At 40.8% G+C, this 13715-nt stretch overlaps 1 long non-coding RNA gene across 3 annotated transcripts; it reads left to right on the top strand.

Moving 5' to 3' along the window:
- Nucleotides 1-4806: 4806 nt before the first annotated feature.
- Nucleotides 4807-11654, top strand: LOC106039622 (uncharacterized). 3 transcript variants are annotated; one of them, XR_001209420.3, is made up of 4 exons: nucleotides 4807-5304; nucleotides 5401-5566; nucleotides 6194-6352; nucleotides 9656-11654. It is a non-coding gene; the product is annotated as an uncharacterized lncRNA (long non-coding RNA). The 3 variants fall into 3 exon arrangements; XR_010834588.1 differs by having other exon boundaries at nucleotides 4807-5566; nucleotides 9656-9751; nucleotides 10318-11654; XR_007166768.2 differs by having other exon boundaries at nucleotides 4807-5566.
- The last annotated feature ends 2061 nt before the right edge of the window (nucleotides 11655-13715 follow it).

The raw sequence follows: 13715 nt of genomic DNA, 5'->3' as shown, positions 1-13715 counted from the left end.
GGAGGGCAGCAGGAAGACTGCACAGACCTGCCACGGAGGGGACGCATCTGGCTCAATTTCCATTTATATTCAACTACACTGTGGAAAAGACTTTGTGTGTGAATGTCTCCACGATACCACTCAGTAAGGTGGACATAAACATAATTCTTTTCCTTAGAACCCAGATATATATAGTCAGAACGGTGCTAAAGGGTTTCCTTAGCCAGGGGAGACAGGCTCTCTAAATCATCTTTGTTTTACAGCATCATGTGTTATTTCAACTATTAATGAAAATACACTGGTTAACGTTATTTAAAATTTATTTAGTATAAAGGCTGCATATGAAACAACGTCAAAAGGAAAACAAAAATCAAAATAATCATAAAAGCCAACTTTCTTGGAGAAATATTGCATTGGATTTATGAAAGAAAGAAAGAAAGGCAGGCTTGATATTTTATGTTTGGAGGATTTTAATGAATAAATGCTATTCCTATTTATTATTTACTACTTTCAAAATTTAATGAATAGTCCTGGTGATAATTCCTTTATTTCTATATTTATAGAAATACAGCATTTCATACATACTGAACTGTGTTATTATCTACACATGTTCCGCCTTTCTGTAAATACAGAAATTTGGTGTTTGCCAGCAGGACTATTCATTACAATTTGAAAGTGGATAAATAATGAATAGTAATGCCATTTCTTCATTAAAATTCTACAAAAGGAAAATATATATTCGTTATTCCTTTCATGAATTCGGCCCATTGAAGGTTCATAAATAATTGTGCTTCACAATTGTGTCTAATTAGCAGTGAACTTAATCCACTGCATCTAAAAGCCTGAAGCAAAGGGAGGGATTTTTTATTGTTGTTGTTGTTTTATTTCTCACTCTCAGTGGCAACTGTCTAATTTTCCGAATGCACCTTTGCTGATTACACAAAACGACTCATCTTCAAAGATCAGTTACATGTATACTTTTTTTTGCCCCAGATTCGCTCTTTTAAGTACCGAGTTCGTAACCACTGTCCTCATCGCACTTAAGACGAGCTCAACGGGAAATCAGCAGTACAGTAGCAAATAAACAAATCTTAAAAATACTTCTCAAAATACTCAGAGAGGCTTGATCTCGAATGTGAGCTTTCCTGAATGCCGTGTTACTGTAGGAATGTCTCTCCAAGAAATAGCACATATGTCCTGGAGTAAGCTCAAGCAGCAGCAGCAGCTGTGGTGAAAACCTTACAGAGAGGTTGTGCCCAAGGCAGGCTCTTCCCAGGTAGCCTGGTGGAGTACCATCACAAAGGCAGCGCCACAGCCCATGTTCTTTCCCTGCACTGGCTTCAAAATCAATATACAAAATAAACTGACCATATTGTTAATACGTATTTCCCCAACAATGCACCCTGAAGAGCTGTTAGAGAATGATTTATATTTAGCCGTCCCCCTTTGCTGTATAGTCTATTTTACTAGAGACTGGATGATGTAAAATAGAGCCAGACATATTCAATGTCGCATATTGTTCGGCTTTTGGTATCCCTAGTTTCTGTGGTGCTTAACACATGCCTATATATCTGCTCCCATTGAGATTCCTAGGCAGGCTTGATAAAAATCCTAAATGCATTGGTTGTTTTTGTCTCTACGAAAACTAGTCAGTTGCCAGCAACGCTGTTAGCTTTGTTCTTTGTACATTTTCAACAGTGCTTAAGCCCATACTTTAACTGATTTGATGTTATCTGATTCCTAAACCATCACCAGCTATGAAACATCTAAGTCTGTTATGAATAGTCGTTTAAACAACCAGTACTTCTTTATGAGACGCCAGCAGGTTATTTGATTATATTACAATCACATGGCTTGCAGTTGAACTTTATTGTTGCCAATGAAAAGCAGAGGAGGGGGAGAAGGAAAGGGAAATGGATCTTTGCTTTTCTTGGTGTCCTTTGTAACTCTTACAACTCGTACAGTGAGGACACTAGACAATGTCCTCATTGAATTTATGCCATCAAACTATTTAACACAAGACATGATATATTTTTAACTGGCCTTGTCTTAGAAAACAAAGACAGACTCCAACAGATTCCTTAAGTGAAAGTCTCTCATATCACAGCTTCAATAAAATAAACATCTCTTTTTTTTTTTTCCTCTTTATCCTTTATAAAGACCAAAGGAAAATCTAAAGACAGGCTCCCTGATGGAACAAATTTAACTAAAATAACCATAGCCTGGTTTTAGAAATATCTCAACTCCTTCCAAATGTAGAAAATAGCAAAATAAATGCTGTTTTGTCATCATAATTCAACCCTGAGAAATTCACGTCCTCCTACAAAAAAAAAAAAAACTATGAATTAAAATGATCAGATCTTTCAAAGTAAGTACTAGATAAAGTTACGTAGGGAAGGGTCAGGTATTAAATACAGAGGCTGGTTTCCATTCCCAGTGCTGCCACAGACATCCAGAATGACTCCAGGCAAGTCGGGGATTTTTTAGGTACCTGCTCCCCCCTAACAAAATCCATAGCCATGAACTAAATCCTGATGGCTTATAAAATGCATCCAGAGAGTCAGGCACAGAGAATAATAAGTGAAAAGCTGCCTAATATAACATAAATCTAAAAAACGTAGTCACCCTTGGGCATAATAAAACGGGCATAATACTATTCTCCTACCTCACAAAGTTCTATCAGCATATATTTACAAATGCATAGGTTCATAAAGACTACAGAAACAGTTTTGGAGACCCTTGTGTTATGTCATTGTCACTGAACAAATCCTGACATTGCCTGTCCCTGGCATGAGGTGTGTGTGAGCTTGGGATGTGCCAGGAAAAGTGCTTATAATTTACTGCTCTCCCAACTTACTGTTTAAACACTTTTTTTTTTTTTCTTTTAAACTCGGCACTATTAGTCCATCTATAAGAGTGCAAGAATCATATCTTGGGATCTGGTTGGCAAGAAAACCATAGTGCTTCCTCATGTTTTTTTCCATGTTCCTCACACTGCAGCATTCTCTAAGTCTGGGAGTTATCTGGAGTACCTAAGAAACCCGAATTCAGCAACATAGATTTGGTGTTTGTCTTTCTGTCAGGCCTCTGAGCAAAAAAAACCAACATCTAAATGCTTGGCATTGTCTAAATTCTCAGAGCACAAATTCATGTCTTCACTTATACGTCCTTTGTGTCCACAGACATTTGCAAAGTGGTAAAATATCTGCAAAAGTGATTTCCCATCTGAACACGCTGTGACCTGGATGCACATGTAGGTATATTGTTACAATTTTTGCAACCTAGGTGCAGAGAGTTGAAAATATGCCCCTGGTGACCAGTCATTAGCGAAACTGAAATGAGGACAGCTTCATGTAAGAGGCTTTCTGAATGCCTTGAAATATACTCAGCATATTTTAAATGGCTTTAATTCTACAGTACTTTTAATATAACCCTTTAAACATGAGGAAACACAAAGGGAAGGTTAATTGGAATGGCTAATTAAACATAGTGAAGTTAAAGAACTGGAACACTGGGATTTTGTTTTGATATTTAGCAACATCTCATAACCCTAAGGACATTGATTTAGCCTAAGGTCTGGTATCTTTATAAATTGCAACATAGCCTGGAGCCCCAAAGGAGAGAGAAAAAGGGTCGAGTGCTTGTAACAACAGATTCCCAAAGGAGCCCTAATAACAATTATAAGCAACATGATTATTTGCGTTACTTAAAAAATAAATCCATGTCTCAGGTTTTAGTCATTTTATACTGATCAACTAGGACATGAAAACAGTGAGACAAAATCTGCAACAAAAGCACATCAGATCCCAGGATCCAAAGGACACAAATCCATACGTCAAGACTACCCTGCGTGGCTCTGCAGCCACGAACTACATTTTGCCCTGGATAATCCCAGTACAGTCCAAAACATTCCCCAGATGTGTCAACTACTAATAAAAAATAGCGCTTCTCTGGACTTCCTCAGCGGTCTTAGAAGAACTTTCAGAGAGTCCGGGAAGTGTAGTTACACTTATTGTATAGCAGGGAAGATGAACAACACCATACCCAAGTCATAGCTGGCAGAGAGAAATATGAAAGAAGTGACGATGTCCAGATCTGTTCCTCGCTGTTGAAGTGCCTGTGCCTTGTGTTCTGCTGTGGTTTTTATGCCAGAGTCACAGACAGCAGAGCAGAAACTATCGGAGAGCACTACCAGGTTAGAAATGGTGGCGCCGTACCAGTGGGATCATCTGCCTTACAGTTTTTCTGGGTTTGGGACCAGCTTCACTTCTGTACAAAGCACAGTGCAGGAATGTGTGCTGGACACCAGCCTGGTTGCCGTGTCTCGTGTTATTAAACCGGGAGCACAAATCAAAGTTGCTGAAGCTCTGTTGGCTTTGTTCAGTGAGCTCCACTGCCGTGAGAGTTGTCCTTACTACACAAAATAAAAGTTTGCTTTAACAAAGGTGTCCTGATGGCATGCCTAGACACAGGTATAATAGGCTGCTGAATGCTAAAAACAAATGGAAGGAGTTGTTTCTAAATGTTTTCTTTCCTTTTAGCTCACTGAGAATTACCTACAACAGACCACAGTTCACTCATGGACATTTACCTTACCCATTTCTGTATCACCATTCAGCTGACATAGTCTCCCAATGGTGTATGGATTACAATGTTTGCTAAAAATGCTGATTTCTCAGCCTTAGCAATGGTACCTTAAGAGAACTCTTAAGAATTAAAGTGAGATCCTAACCATACTTACACTACCCTGTGTACCTAGTGTGAAAAAGAGCTAGTATCTGTTACCATTATTCACGTGGCTGATGCAAAAGTGTATAATCTTTTTAGGAATGCTGACTTCTATTAATTTACGGATACAGTGATCAGATTACTGGATTATTAATGGCATGAGCATGGAAGAGTAATGAGCTATATGAGCATGTTGTTTTAGTTTCGTAGCCGGATGGAAAAAAACAGGAATGTGAAGGATGCATATAAAACCTCCTGTAGCCAAACGTTGGTGATCACCTGCCTCATGCTACATCCAGGCCCCACCAACGTGATGCATATATTTTGCCCAGACTGGGAAAAGACTAGTAGGTTTGAGCCAATGATCTGGACAGGGCAAAAAGAGATCTGACAAAATGAGGCCCTTCCTGCACTACCATGGCAAGATAAGTGGTGGTGCTCTGCACGTATAAGAGAATTTTATGATGTTAATCAACCTTAAAACCAGCATCATTCTGCTGAGTTCCTGTTCCGATGGTCTGTTTCTACCTTTGTGAGGTCATTAAACCATGCTGGGGTGGATTGGACCATGTGTGCTCTTCTGTTGGGAAGAATTAGGTTAAGTATTTGACTCCGATATCTCCAAATCTTGCAAGTGTCAGATTATGGCTGTGTATATTCTTTTACCCTGCTTTTATCCTCAAACTGTTTCAGGAGATCGTGACCAACGCATTCCTTTCCCACTCCTACATGAGTTGCACCTAGTACACCCTGCTTATGAAAGATCAGCACCAAAACAAAGAATGGCAAAGCATGGCCTGGCCTTCTCACACATCTAATCCTCGGCAGCATCGTTTGGTTTCATTGGAAGACCGCTGGGGTCAGTACATAGCTTCACTGAAGTCACTGAAGCCTCACAGTGAAAGCAGAAAAGCAGGTCCTTGTGCTTCCTTGAACTCAGAACATTTGGATTTGGGTCAGCTCTGTGAGGCCTGCCACCATCTCTGCAAGGAAGATTTGCTGACAATCTACCTACATTTAGATCCATAATTCCGGTTTCATTAATATAGAGGCACCATTAAATGATTGTATGAAGCTGCAATCCAGCTCTAAAACAGTTAGCAACAAAAGGTATTCAGGCACCAGATACATCTACGAATTCACTGCTTTCATTAATACTTGCAGAATGCTTGAGAGTAGAGAAGGCCTTTATGCACTATATGAAATATTTAAATGGAAACATATTGCCAATAATCAAATATTATGCTCAGAGAAACCTAAATGCAGTCTAAAAATTGAGAACTTACTGCTGAGATGGCAAATAGCTTGTTCTTTATTTCTTGCAAAGTTTTGTCATAGCTTTGCAAAAATATCTGTGAGAAATGTGAATCCTGCCTGCAAAATTCAGCAGGAAAGGGCCACTTTCCAGCTGTCCTTGTTGTCCATTTAGGGGGAAAAAAATGGTTTTGCAATGATTACTTTCACTTTTTTCCTTTCTTAATTTCAGAGGAGAAGATTCTACCCTTAAAAGGGTGGTGCAAGTCCAGAACTGCTCTGCTGACTTCACAGAGGTGTAAATGAGAACAAAACAAAGACAATTACCTTTAAATGGATTAATCAGAGCAAGATAAAAAATAAGAAAATTCTGTTCCCATTTTATATTCAGGTAAGAAATTGGAGTTTGTTCTCCTTGTTTGCCAGTGCTTCAGAAATAGGAAATAATATCTGAGAATTCTTTTTTCTTTCTTGACAAAGAGCGTTAGTCAAAAATTGGGAACCAGATGGCTGCTTATATATTTCTTTTTCTTTTTTTTTTATTTACTGCAATACTAAAGCCACCATAAAAAAAGCAAAGTTGAACAGACAGAGCTAATAATATAATCATTCAAAACACCTGCAAACAGTGCAGATGGGCAATTTCTGTCTGCAAAATCATCAGTGAAAGACCGCCTTCCCATATGGGCAAATCTAGCTGCCTTAGAGCTTCCTAAGCTCTGTCCCTTACCTTAAGAAAACCTGCATTGAGCATATGCAGTCTTTTTATAGCAGAGCAGAAGTGTCTGTATCTGCCCGTTTATTTTAGTTAAATATAACGTACCACACTGATAGCCCTCTATCAGCGTATTTGATTTGCCCATCATATGTCCCCAAAGTGCAGAAACCCTGAAGCAATAAGGCAAACAGCTTTTATTCGGGCAGAACATTTGCAATTGTTAATGTATTTTAACGAACCCCCAGCACACAAATTTTATTCCTTTATGTAAGCAAACAGCTACAGGATCAGGGCTGCTGTTGCTGGGGTGTGCGAGCACATGTGTCTATCTTATATGTGCATGCATTTAATATTGGGTTACAAGATTATTTTCCCCCTTATTAAAAGAAATAAATCCTCCTTCTGCCATCTGTTTGGCATGTCACCCCCAATGCTAACGCACACTGAGAGGTGGGAAAGAACCAGGCCCAGGGTATCCTGGAGACGATGCCACCCATCCCCGGTGAGGCTGGGCTGGTCATGTAATGCGAGATCCATTTCACTCATGATCAGGCATCACAGCAATCCCAGTCCTCAGCCAGCAGGAGCCCCCAGCCACAGAGCCGAGTTGGAGTGGTGGCAGGAACGTGGATGGCTTTGCATTGAGCATATTCCACCATCAGCCCCTGGGACCCCCCACCTCCCCACGCAATCCCCGCCCATGGAGGTGAAATGTTCAGCTCTGATATTGGTATTACTTTTGAGTCGGCATTGTTAAGAAGCCTCCACACTTAAACTTCAGTGTTTTATGTGAAAGTCTTATATATAAATTTGATTTTCCTCCAGGATACATGATGTTTAAAAAAAGAGAAAAAAGTGTAATTAAACACTGTGAAAATGAAAGTAGCAAGGATGTTCCAAGCCAAGCAGATCATCTGTAGTACTACTTTATTCAATGAATTCACCCTCTGTTGTGTCTTTGCTCTCTACACAATATAAAGAAAGCACAGATCTAACACTTTTATTTTAATACTAGCTGTGTACAAAAATAGAAGGCTTAACTACATTTTTACACTGCTGTTCTTGTTAGGTGTGGGCACCCACACCAACTGCTAAATAAAAAAATGATTCTTGTTCCAGAATATCTATGAGATTACTTTGAAATGCCCTGTTGTTGGTTATAAGTATTGTTTCTAATTTTTTTTTGCCCTTTTTTTTTTTTTTTTAACCCAGGGTGGTCACAAAAGCAAGCTCTGCTGAAGCACAACTGGTGGGGGAATCCCAACAGTTTTTTTTTTTTTTTTTCTCCTCTTTAAAAAACCAACCAACCAACCAAGCAAAAACTTAAAATAACTGTATTGGCACAAGTCTGCAGCCAGGACATCACAGTGGGCTGTAAGCATGGATCTGGCTGAGGCAGGGACCTTCTGCCCCTCTGCGCATGAGGTCTTTCTGGCAGGAGCTCATTGCCATGGCAGGGCCTTAGATTTCATTTTCTTTGAATATGTGCACTACTTGGAAATTTGCTTTGTGTAAATACTTTCTGGCAGTGAAATGCAACTTCTCAAATAGCCAGTGAAAGAAAGCGAAGGGAACAGAAACCATGCCACAAGGAATGCAAACATTCACAGAAAACACTGCACATTATGTACCTAGTTCTGGGGAACATCATCATTAGGCCACCTCACCAGGATGTACGGCATTAGCAGCTCACGTCATTGGTTTAACATAACTATTCAAAAAATAATAATATGTCATAGGAAGGGAAGGAGGGGAGAGTCCAGGTACAGAAAGACCCAATATCTGCATGATATATCAATACCATCCTGCAGATAAGCCAAGTCTGCTCTCTTAGCAAGAGCTTGGGAGACTGCAGCATTTACTATGCCAGCTCATGTAGGAGGAAAAAGATGTAAAGCCTTTGCCAGAGCTTCCTATAGAGCAGTAGCTCCATTATTATCATTAAGCATCTTCCTTTCAAAGTTTCCTGGATTTCCTAAATGTAACAATAATTTTAATAATTACAAAACCAAGAATACTGCTTCCATGACCGACTGTGTTCCCTGTTTTCCTCCAAGCTAAAACTCTGCTTTCATGTAATACATAAAAGAGCAATATTGCTCTGATGAACTAAGACACATGAAATATATAATTAACATTAAAATATTGTCTCTTGTCATTAGCTTCATTTGCACTTTAAGTGTCATTTCTTGAGAGAGAGGTTCAGAAGCAATGACCTGGCCCTTGCATAAAAAAACGCAAGGCAGAAAAGAGGAAAAAATCCACTGCAACATACCATGTTACAAATAAACAGAGCTGTGTTCATTTGTACCAAGACTCAAAGCAGAGCTCTCTAAAGAGGAAAAGTCCTCTAAAAGATAAAGTCCTTCCTTTCTTTCTCTTGGCTCCCCAGCTACTCTCCCTGCCCTGGGCCAACAGACACGATGAATTCAGCCACCTGAGGGGCAGGGTCGCTGGGTGAGGCAAGGCCCAGCTCCTTGCCCTCACTGTGCCCTGGTGGATAGTGCCCTTGGGGGCGAGACCAACCCAGGAAGCTGCTGCCAGTTGACAAAAACATGTGCCCTCGACGGCAGGTCCCCCTGCTCCAGCGTTAGGGCTCCCTGAAAGGCTGGGGGCAGCTGGGCTGGGGGAGAGGTGCAGGCCTGGGGCCGCACACAGATTGTGGGCAGCCTGGCCTAGGAGCTGTGTGTGAAAGGCAAAAATCAGCCCAGAGGGTTAGAGAGCGGTGTGGTTGGCTTCTACTTGCTTGGCAAATAAGCCAGCTTGTTGGATCTAATTGATTTATGAAAACGGATAACCTTTTGCGATCATCCTGATGGGAGCAGGAAGGCAAAGGAAGATCATTATTTTCATTTTAAACTGACTGGTTTGTTAATCAGGTTTTGATTATTTATGTTGCTAGGAGGTTTGTGCCAAATGAGAACAGAATTTATTTATTTATTTGCCTGTTTGTTTGTTTTGTACCTGGCACTGAAGTACTCCAGACCCCTCCCCAACTTCTCTTCAGCACATGGGGGCGTGGGCCTCACAAAGCAGCGTGGAGGGAAGGCGACCATTTTCCAGCGCAATGAGGTGAGGTCGGTTGCATTGGTGTGCTGGGACCTGGGCTTCTGGGCTCTCAGGGTGCTGGGAAGTTGGTCATGTTAGAGGGGGGGAGCTGAGCCGAGATGCTGAGAGCAGGCACTCACCTCCAGCCTCCAGCAACCCACACGTGTTCACGCCAGGCTGTGTGTTTCTGTCCCGTCTCTGGTAACACCCCTTCAACGTTCAAATATCAGGGCTCTAGGCAAAGAGAGAAATTTTATGGTGAAAAGAAGGGTGCATATTAATTATACAATAAACACCTACCCCATAAACAAAATAAGCTTTCATCCCACCATCCCTTTAAAAACACCTGCAAGTTAATTTGGGGTGTCGTTACCTTCTCTTTGTGCTTGGCCTGTTTTACAGGATCTTTTCACAGCTCCCCAAGTTGCTCCTATTTTTGGTGCTCCCTGATATCGGAAGGTGGGAGTGTCAAGACAAGACACTGTTCTGTCCCCATTCCCTTGGCCAGGGGAGCTCTCATCTGCTGCTTGTCCCCAGGGCTGGGGCAAGTCACCTTTTGGGGTAGGCAGCCCTGTGCTTCTCACCCACAGCTGGAGGAGTGAAGGTGCTGGTGCTGCAAGGGGCAGGGAAGAGCAGGAGACAATCTGCACATCGTCAGAACCCCCTTGCCTGCTGTTATCTGTGATTTCCATGTGCTGAGGCCTCCTTTGCCTAGACATCAGGATTAAATGCCAAAACATGTAAAACTAATTGTATCACCACAATTCCCTTAGTCAGCACATCTCTTGGTTGCATTGCTGTTATTCCTTGCCATTTGTAGGTCAGGATCTAATGGATGAGCTTTACAGGCCCGCATATTTCTTTTTGGAGTTCATTAAAGCCTGAAGCAATTGCACCTTAACATTTCCATGCAATTGCAAATTTGACCTCTGGCAACAGGCCTTGCAAATCGATCCATTTCCAAACCTGTTATGATTTGTCGTCACTGAAAACTTTTGGCGGGGGGAGCGCCCATCCTGGCACCCTGCACAAATCAGCCAGTGGCAAGCGAGAGCCTGGAGCAGGGCTTGGGCTGAGGCACAAGGACCAGCAGAAATCTGAAGACGGTTTTGACACTGCTTAAAAGTAATTAATTATTTAAGAGTCATCAAGGTTTTTTTATGTGTTAAAAATTGATGGCAAAACAACCAAATGTATCCTATGTTTGGTTAACACCTAAAACTTGACTTTGACCCTCTGGTACCGGAGCAAAGAAATTCACAGTTAAAAAACTACGTCTATGCAATGCTCTGTGCTTAACTCACACTGTTTTTACAAGAGGTCTGTGCACAGTTTTAGGTGCCATATGTCCAGGGTAAGAAAGAAAAACAACAACAAAAATATAAATATCTGCCTTTTTTTTTTTTTTAATACTGGAATTTAAATCTTGTAGAATAAATGTAGAGTAATGATTCTATCTGGTTATTGGTTTTCATTTTCCCTGGTACTTCAGATAATGCTTTTTTAAACTATTATAGCATGAGTTAAAGGTTGCTGAGCTTTTTTTCTTTTTTTTTAATCAGTTAAAATGTTTAAAGTTTGTGCAATGCAGACTCCTAAATCAGTGCTGATGGCATAGCGAAGGTGCAACTTGCACACTAAGGAATTTCATTGGTTACAAATAATTTTTTTTTTTTTTTAAGTGAAAAGCCCACTTCTCTTGAACTCCTAATTGCAAAAGTTTGTAAGTGCAAACGTAAACCAAACAGGAAATTACATTTATTTTTGGGTGTAGCAGGTCTGAAAATCTGCCTTAACCACAGAGCAGACTGCAAGAGTAGGTCATGAGTTTGGAAAGACTCTTGATCTTAAAAGTTTTATTACTTCTCTGAATTTGTGAAATTTCAGCTTTTAGCCACAGGGATTTGTAACACTTTTGTCAGCTGGACCTACAGGGACCTTTAATACAAGTTTATATTCCCTGCATTGGCACTTACAAAGGTGGTCATCTTAGGTAACTTAGGTAACTTCAGCTAGCACAGTATCAGAGAGACTTTTCCAACTTTTTCCATATGTAATTTCATTAAGATTTTATTATTTAAAATGAATGCTGTAGCACCATCCAGAAAGCAGTCAGCTGCACACACATCATTCACTTTACTGTCAAAGCCCTTGGAGAAGTTCTCTGCCCTTCACTGTTCACAGTAATCAATGACTGTACATCATTGCGTTCCTCGGCACATATTACACAGAGCCCTGCGTTCAGTTTCTCAGCTCTCAAAGTATAATCCCACAAGCAGCTTCCAAAGACTTTGAGATGAGGTGAGCAATAACAGATAAAAACTTAATAAACTTATACGTATATAATATACGTATTTCTAAAACATTTGCTATGTCTGCATTTACTACCAAAGAAGCTCCCCAAATGAAGTTTTTGCCCTTTTTATGTTTGGTCCAGGAGAATAAATCGAGTTTCATATGACTGAGTAAAATAGTTTATCATGAGAAACTTCCTTTAATGTGCAGCCATGACAGCATTACAGTTTAGTTGAAAATGATAAAGGCAAGCCTTGGTCCATGTCAGTGAAACCACAGAGAGATCTGTCCTCCCTGATCCACAGGAAAATTATCAGCACTGTGGCTTTTAAGTCTTTTCAAGCAAGATGTCATTTTTCAGGAATGTACAGTAGTTATCTTGTAGTGAATGCAAACAAAGTTATGAAGTCTACAAATTAAAGTAAAGATGAATATCCTGTTCTCTGGCTAATGTAATGTACAACTTTCTATACTTCCATATCAAAATTTCATCTATTTTAATATACAATAATTATACCGGATAGGATTTCCATCTCAGACTGTGACAAATGTCTGATTGCTGTACAATGCAGCACCTCCTGTGGTCCCCATCTCTGCTCAATGAGGAGGAGGAAATGAACCTTTCTGGCTTCTGGGACCTGGCAGTTCAAAGGCCATCTCTCAGTGGCTTTTAAACGATTGTAAGGCAACTCAGAGGTGTAAAATTGCTGCACAGGAGAGGCTTCCAGCTTGACTGTAGAGCACTGCCAACTCTCAACAGTTCCAGCCTGGTTTGCTTTCGATTTTCCTGCTGTCCCAATGTTTTTTCTGATTGTCCTGAACGGGGAGCTGGTGAGGAGAGCTGCATAAATGTAGAACCGGATCATTCAGAGGAGCAAAGAAAAACTCTGCAGACTGCACTGTCAGCTGGCTCTCTCTTGTCTAAAAGCTTGTGTGCAATGAATCATTGGCATGAAACAAAGGCAAGACTCCTCAATGTAATTAAAACTGTAGCCCTGCAAGCACAGAAGATGTGCTGCCCTTCCCATGCACACATCGTGCTGGTGCTGCTGGGAGCTCCTGGCTGCAGATCACTGGAGATTTGGGTGCATCCGCAGAGCACAATGCACTGCTGCAAAGTCCTGGCACTGGTGTCCCCGAAGCCCTGGAAGCAGCACAGCCATCTCAGCATGGCAATCCACTTTGGCTAGCTTCCTGGATGCTGCACTGATGCTGCAGATGCTGCTCTAACTTACTAGAAGAACCTGCTTGTTCAGAGCTATCCTGGGATCCTTGCATGATGTTATCAGGGACTTCTACCAGGTGTATTTTGCAAAAACAAAATTACCTTATTTTGCAAACTCTCATCTATGGACATTTTGTAGAGAGAAAACTTTGATAATGCCAGTGATGTAAAAAAAAAGAAAAAAAAAAAGAGACCAGCATTCAAATTCCTGCAGTCCTTTTTCAACCGTTTTTGACTTAAAGTGTATCCATTGGTCAGTGGCTTAACTTCAGTGCCTCACTCATTTATCATTTGTATAGTGGATATATCTGTTTACACCTCCATTGAAGGCAACATGAGGGGCAGCACAGGGATTTAGAGTCACTTAATAACTGCAAAGTGGTGACAATAGAGGCAAGGTGCTTGGAAAGAGGAAAATATCTCTTTGGCAGGTGAATAATTTGTGCCCTGAAGCCACTGAAAGCTGGA

The sequence above is a fragment of the Anser cygnoides genome, chromosome 12 (assembly GCF_040182565.1).
Source record: "Anser cygnoides isolate HZ-2024a breed goose chromosome 12, Taihu_goose_T2T_genome, whole genome shotgun sequence".
Classification (NCBI taxonomy): domain Eukaryota; kingdom Metazoa; phylum Chordata; class Aves; order Anseriformes; family Anatidae; genus Anser; species Anser cygnoides.
Note: the sequence above shows the minus strand (reverse complement) of the source record. Positions and strands in the feature narration are given on the sequence as shown.